Raw genomic sequence first — 7,665 nt, forward strand, 5'->3', positions numbered from 1 at the left:
CCAGGAGGTGGAGGTTACAGTGAGGCGAGATTGCGCCATTGAACTCCAGCCTGGGTGACAGAGTGAGACTCCATCTCGGAAAAAAACAAAACAAAACATAGTGTTACTACAGCATAGAGGACATGAACCTTGAGCACAGACTCATTTATCACCCTTACCTCCCCAGGGTAAAACAGCTGCCTCCAAATACTCTTATTCAGAGATAATGAGACTAGAACAAGGGTCGGTTAACTGGTCCATCAGGACCTATCCTGATGACTAACACCAGCAACCACCAGGCCAGCAATAATTACAGTGAATTGGTATGCCAGTATGATGTTCCTTGGCAGCTAAAAGTTTCTGTGATCTTTGTATCGTTCGCTTTATCACTCTTCACCTCAGTGGTATACTATTGGATTAAAATGATTTGCTTCTCTCTAGGAGGAAAAATTTGGAGATAAATTGAGACATTTTGTTTTTCTAGCTGCCCTTCCCGCTTCCCCCGTATCTCATCACACCAAGTTCCTCTCCACCCACACTCCTGGAGGCCTTTGTCAGCTGCTTGCAGGCCACACAGCAGCAGTGAAAGCAGCCTGGATCTTGAGGCTTTGCTTTACTGTATCTGGATTACCCCATGTGAACCTCTTAAATGGCCCAGAACAAGTGGAAGAGGTAGTGATATGGAACAAAGAAAAAGCTCCCTCACCAGCATCTGTACTTGGCAAAACTGGAGAAACCAACATGAGAATCCATCCCCTACTTTATTTTCTAGCCATGGCAGAGATGAAATCTTAACCCAGCGACGTGTTTTTACATAGCCACAAAGTAAAGATCTGCAATGTTTTGCTAAACGTACAATCTTTGGCTGTGGTCTGATGTTATGCTATGCCTTTTGCCTATTTGCTGGGTCGTTCTGGCTTAATTCATGTATCACATATGTATGTGTATATATATATGTGAATTTTACACCCTGGTCAAGCTTTGGCAGCACGCTTATAGTGGATTCATAACACACCAGTGTACTGCAGCTTGCTTGTCAACCACTGACTTAAAAGATCAAGTTCAAGCCGTTAAATGTAACATCTAACACTCTCCATGACCTGGCCTCTTTAATTTGTAACCTTCTACCCTTTACTTTGAACTTTTCTGCCAAGAGCACCAAACCTACCTGTATGTTTTTGCCCGTAGTGGGGAGCCCCCTGTCTGGAATATGCTCTTACTCTTTTGCTGGTCTAGCTCCTACTCTATTTTTATTTTTTGGAAACAGAGTCTCACTTTGTTGCCCAGGCTGGGGTGCAGTGGTGCAATCTTAGTTTGCTGTAACCTCTGCCTCCCGGGTTCAAGCAGTTCTTGTGCCTGAGCCTACTGAGTAGCTGGAATTACAGGAGTGCACCACCACACCTGGCTAGATTTTGTATTTTTAGTAGAGACAGGGTTTCGCCATGTTTACCAGGCTGGTCTCGAACTCCTGGCTTCAGACGATTGGCCTGCCTTAGCCTCCCAGAGTTCTGGGATAACAGGTGTGGTAACAGCAGCCCGGCTGCCTGTCTTCTGATTTCTAAGCCAAAGACCCAAGCTTTCTTGAAATAAGAGAGCTGGCTCATTTTTATCAGTGATCTTTGGAGGCAGAGATTTGAGACGATCAATTATTTATCTGCTTGTTTTCTGCAACCTGATGACCAGCCTTGTTTCCTGGAAAGCTCTGATGTTGGTTTCATCACGTGGCCAGAGGGAGCCAGATGCAGGGCCTGAGTATATCGCAGATATTTCCCAGTGTGAATGGTGAAAGCCCAGTTCTAGGAAATGGAAAGTGGCTGATCTCTAGGAGAAAGTACTGCCCTCTTGGTCAGAGCTTCTCTCCTTCATCTCCCTTCCTGTTCTTTAGACAATAGGATGGTGAATGCAGGGTAGCTTAGCTCCACTGTGAGTACTTAGGACAGTAGAGACCAAGTCCAGACAAGGCTTCCAAAAGCTCAGAAAGCTTAAGTGGTTTTCCTGAAGCACACAATGCAAGGATTTAACTGTAGAACTTTCTTTTTCCTTTTTTGTTTTTTTAATGGATGAGAGGTTTTTATGCTGCCCAGGTTGGCCTCAAATGTGTAGCCTCGTCTCCTTACGCGTCAGGACAACCACCCCGGCTCCCAGCAACTGTAGAACTTTTTGACATCAAAGTCCTTGCTTTTTCCATAATACCGTGAAGCCATGTGACAGGTTTGAGACTTTCCTCAGTATGGCAGATTAAATCCTGTGTCTTTAACTGATTTCTCACTGTAACGTGCCATCCAGTCTTCGCAGTCCTTGTAGGAAGAGAGAGAGCCAGACACAAGGGCAGCCCTGGGAAAGAACAGAACGTGTATGATGGAAAGAAGTGCTGAACTCTTCTTGCTGCTGGAGCTGCTTATGTCTGGGACAATTCTTTCTAAGCACCAAATGAAAAAACAGCCCTTTTTATAATCACAGTGAAAACAGCTTCAGGTCTGTTAACTTCAGAGGGGTTGGTTTGGAATCCTTTTTTTCTGGGTTAAAGTTATACCATTACTTGATTCTAAAATCTGTTCTGATTCTGTCTCCCACCAATAGGCATGACTACTCCCTACCTCCCAGGTTCCTAAATAACTTGATTGGATTCAGCTAATCCATTTACTGTGATTCTTACGAAATCCTGCTCCGAGTGCAGTCTTCAGGTCTTTTCTTTCTTTTTTTTCTTTTTTTTGAGATAGTTTCACTCTTGTTGCTCAGGCTGGAGTGCAATGGCCTGTAGTCTCTGCTCACTGCAACCTCCGCCTCCCGGGTTCAAGTGATTCTCCTGCCTCAGCCTCCCGTGTAGCTGGGATTACAGGCACCTGCCACCACGCCCAAGTAATTTTGTGTTTTTATCAGAGACCGGGGTTTCGCCATGTTGGCCAGGCTGATCTCGAACTCCTGACCTCAGGTGATCCACCAGCCTTGGCCTCCCAAAGTGCTGGGGTTACAGGCGTGAGTCACCGCGCCTGGCCATTTTTTTTTTTTTAATGGCGTTTCGCTCTCGTTGCCCAGGTGTGCAATGGCGTGATCTCAGCTCACCACAACCTCTGCCTCCCGGGTTCAAGCGATTTTCCTGCCTCAGCCTCCCAAGTAGCTAGGATTACAGGCATGCACCACCATTCCCGGCTAAGTTTGTATTTTTAGTAGAGATGAGGTTTCTTCGTGTTGGCCAGGCTGGTCTTGAACTCCTGACCTTGGGTGATCCAACCACCTTGGCCTCCCAAAGTGCTGGGATTACAAGCATAAGCCACCGCACCGGGCTATCTTCAGGTCATTTTAACAATACCCCTGAGCCACCTGAAGCTTCCTCCCTGTCTTCTCACCCCAAACTTCATTAATCCCCTATGACTTAAAATGGAGCTGGAGTTATGGGTCCAGCAACCTCCTCAGCTGTGTGTTGAATGGTCCCATTTCTTTGGTCCATTCAACACTCAGGAAGGGTGGTCCACAGGGAAATAGAAGTCATCGGAGCCTTATGGCCCCACCCTGACCACTTGAGGGCCAGGGTTAGGATTGAGCTCTTTGTATACTATGCCAGGGAATGTGGTAGCTGGACCTGTGCACAAGACCAAGATCACATCCCTGATGCCCCGACATCTCCCCTGTGTGCTCACAAGTCTGACTTTGAGACCCACTATTGCCCTTTTTTGCTGACTGCTGCAGCCAACAAAAAGGCATTCTCTCCCAGTGGACAGACCTCAGAAAGGACCTATTCATAAGTGAGTTGTGCTGTTCCCTCCCTGGCAGGGTGGGGCAGAGGGACTGAGGAAAGTTCTGCAGACCTGGGAACAGCAAGAAAATCTGTGGTTGCTGCCCTCCCACTCTGTAGACCCAGGGTCCTGACAATTCAAAGGTTAAGTCTTGAGACCTTGCAAAAGGGAAGGATCCCTTCAGAGTTTGCTTGGATGGATTTCTCTCCAGATATTGCCAGGGGAAAGGGAGCATACAGAAATAGTGATAGTCCACAGTTGTTTGGTTCCAGAGCAGTGGTTCTCAAACTTCATTGTGCATAGCAAGCTCCTGGAGTGCCCCGTTAAATTGCAGATTTCTGGGCTTCACCTCCCAAGATGAATTAAGTGTGAAGTAGGACTCCAGATGTGCATTTAAAACAGGCCTAGGGTCACATCTTGCCCCAAAGTTACGAGGCCAACTTGGAGTAGTGGTGCCCACCTGTAATCCTAGCTACTCAGGAGGCTGAGGCTGGTCGCTTGAAGCCAAGAGTTCAAGACCAGCCTGGGCAATGTATCAGGAGTGTTTCTTAATGTTTCAGATTATTTACTGGCAAGATGAGCAGGATTACCATGAAAGAAAAGTCCAGATGGACTGTGGAAATCCTACACTGATTCTCCAAACTTGGCAGCTGAATGTATGGAGGGCTCATGATGAAGAAACCTCTTGTCATCCTGAGGATTCTCTGATCCGTATTCACCTAGATGTGCTGGAAATGGTAGTGGACCAAGGTGCAAACTTGGTCTAGTGAGGTACTAATGGGTTGAAGTTTTTCTGAGCATCACTTTCCTCATTTGGATAATGAGGAGTTTGCCAAGGAAACCCCTAAGGTTGTCTTCCAGCTGACTTTCCAATTGGTGAACCCTTTTCCAAAGGGTTTCCAAAAGGAACTTTCCAAAGGGTTCACTTTTTTTTTTTTTTTTTTTTTTTTTTGAGACGGAGTCTCACGCTGTTGCCCAGGCTGGAGTGCAGTGGCGCGATCTCGGCTCACTGCAAGCTCCGCCTCCTGGGTTCACGCCATTCTCCTGCCTCAGCCTCCTGAGTAGCTAGGACTACAGGCGCCCGCCACCGCGCCCGGCTAATTTTTTGTATTTTTAGTAGAGACGGGGTTTCACTGTGGTCTCGATCTCCTGACCTTGTGATCCGCCCGCCTCGGCCTCCCAAAGTGCTGGGATTACAGGCTTGAGCCACCGCGCCCGGCCAAGGGTTCACTTTCAAACCTTCCAAAGGGTTCAACTTTCCTTTTCCAAAGGGTTCACCAATTGCTGCAGCTTGCTTCTGGTCTTCATCCTCAAGTATGCTGTGCTTGGACAGAGGCCAAAACTAATTCCCCCACTCACCATTTGCCCAGCATAACTACAACAGTACCTGGCACATAGTGGATGCTTATTAAATATTTATTGCAGGAATGAGTAAATATAACTAACTTGGTCATAAGGTAAAATAGTCTTCATTGGAACAAGGCTCCAGATAGTTGGGCAGGGCTGGCAGCTGAGACTGCTGCAATCCTGCCAGCTGAGAGAACTCTGACAAGGCACTGATCTGGGTGGCTTTATTAGGATGTCTGACAGCTTCAGAGATGGCCACATTTCTTTTCCTTTAAACATGTCTAATTTGGCCGGGCACGGTGGCTCACCCCTGTAATCCCAGCACTTTGGGAAGCCGAGGGGGGTAGATCACCTGAGGTCAGGAGTTTGAGATCAGCCTGACCAATATGGTGAAACCCCGTCTTTACTAAAAATGCAAAAAATTAGCAGGGTGTGATGGTGGGTGCCTGTAGTCCCAGCTACGTGGGAGGCTGAGGCAGGAGAATCGCTTGAACTCAGGAGGCGGAGGTTGCAGTGAGCTGAGATCACACCACTGTACTCCAGCCTGGGCGACAGAGTGAGACTCCATCTCAAAAAAAAAAAAAAAAAAAAAAAAAGGCTAATTTGTCTTATAAATGCAATATATGTGTCCAGGCACGGTGACTCATGCCTGCAATCCCACCACTTTTGGGAGACCGAGGTGGGTGGATCACCTCAGGTCAGGAGTTTGAGAGCAGCCTGGCCAATATGGCGAAACCCCATCTCTACCAAAACCAGAAATTAGCTGGGTGTGGTGGCACATGCGTGTAATCCGAGCCACTCAGGAGACTGAGGCAGGAGAATTGCTTGAACCCAGGAGGCAGAGGTTGCAAGGAGCTGAGATTGTGCCACTGCACTCCAACCTGGGTGACAGAGCGAGACCCTGTCCCCCACCCGCAAAAAAAAGCAATATATATACATTGTAGAACACTTGTAAATTTTTTTAAATATAAAAAATTTAAGAACCACTCACAATCCATTAGTTTTTATTTTTTGGTACTATTCTATATTTTTAGAGTTAAAGGAAAATGATATACAATATGTTATTTTTAAAATTGTAGTTCAAAGGTAACTTGCTAAATTTTATTTTTAAATTTTGCCCTGCTTTCTGGAGACATTGATAAATTTTTAGTACAATTTTTTTTCTATTTTTCTATGCATGTCTATATGTATTTGGAATATATACTCTTTTATTTATTTTTGAGACGGAGTCTCTCTGTCGCAGCCAAGGCTGGAGTGCAGTGGCACAATCTCAGCTCACTGCAACCTCTGCCTCCTAGAGTTAAGTGATTCTCCTGCCTCAGCCGCCCCAGTAGCTGGGATTACAGGCACGCGCCACCACGCCCCGCTAATTTTGTATTTTTATAGTAGAGATAGGGTTCACCATGTTGACCATGGCTGGTCTCGAACTCCTGACCTCAAGTGATCTACTCGTCTTGGCCTCCCAAAGTGTTGGGATTACACGCATGAGCCACGGCACCTGGCCCTATATACTATTTAGTGTCATATCTGAATTCTCTGCTTACATGTCCTTTGAAGTCTTAAGCATCATTTTTGATGCCTTCATGATAGTGCATTTAACCAATCCCTCGTTATGGATTCCAAGTTGTTTCCTTTTTGCTTTATATTATAAATATCACAGTGATAAGCGTAGCTGCCCACGTATTTTTATCTGTGCTTCCTATTTCCTTAGGATAGAGTCCAGAAGTGGAATTACTGGATCAAAGGGTATAAAGCTCTCTAAGTTTCTTGAAACAGTGCCAAAATATTTTGTAGAAAAGTTTTCACCATTTTACACTGAAGGTCAGTATCTTTCAATGAGCTTTGTAACTGCCCCTGAGAGAAGAGGGGAAACAGCCCCAGCCCAGCAAGCTTGGGAAGCTCGGAAGGCCGTCCCTGCAGCTGTGTGGCCCCTCCAGAGGGAGGTGGGAGAGGCATGGGGATTCCTCTTGCAGTGCTGCCTCCGTTTCCCCTCCGCCGGTAGGGCCACCGTCCTGTTTCCTAATCCTTTGAGTTCATTTTTTAAGATCCCTGGAGAAACAATGGCCCAGGGATGGACGATGTTAGTTGTAAAGGTGGTGCGGCGCGGGGAGGGGGGAATCCTTATGTTTGAGCAAAGGTAGGAGTTGTTCAACAAGAACCCAACACTTGGAGATCCTTAACAGAAACATCTGCCTATTCCAACATGAGTTTCAGAGATGGTGAGAATAACGGGAGAGAGCTGGGTAGGAGTTGTAGAAGGCATTGCAGGCTTTCCCCTCCAGCTAGACAGCTGCAGCCCCTTTAAGGACAAATGCGGGACCTGGTCCTTTAAATCTGTGTCAGTTTCCCCTGACGTCAGCGGGCGGGCCAGCAGCCCTGCTGTTTATCGCCCAGCGGCGCAGCTCACTTTCCAGTGTTTGTGCGTCGGGGCGGCGCGTCCGCCCGCCCTTAAAGGGCCCTCACCTCGGAAAACTCGCATCCCAGCACGGCGTCGGGTCGCTACCACCTATCGCGCCCCTCACCCCGCGACTCGCCTCCCTCAGCGGCCAGCCCCCGCCGCCTGCTCTTCCTCCCTCCCTTTTCCCGGCGTCTCCGGGCTCCCGGC

General features: G+C 47.3%; 1 protein-coding gene across 1 annotated transcript in view; it reads left to right on the top strand.

Annotated features, from left to right (window-relative positions):
- Positions 1-7,665, top strand: part of TAGLN (transgelin) — a 255,403-nt gene that overhangs the window by 222,073 nt on the left and 25,665 nt on the right. The window lies entirely within an intron of this gene.

The sequence above is a fragment of the Macaca thibetana genome, chromosome 14 (genome assembly GCF_024542745.1).
Source record: "Macaca thibetana thibetana isolate TM-01 chromosome 14, ASM2454274v1, whole genome shotgun sequence".
Classification (NCBI taxonomy): Eukaryota; Metazoa; Chordata; class Mammalia; order Primates; family Cercopithecidae; genus Macaca; species Macaca thibetana.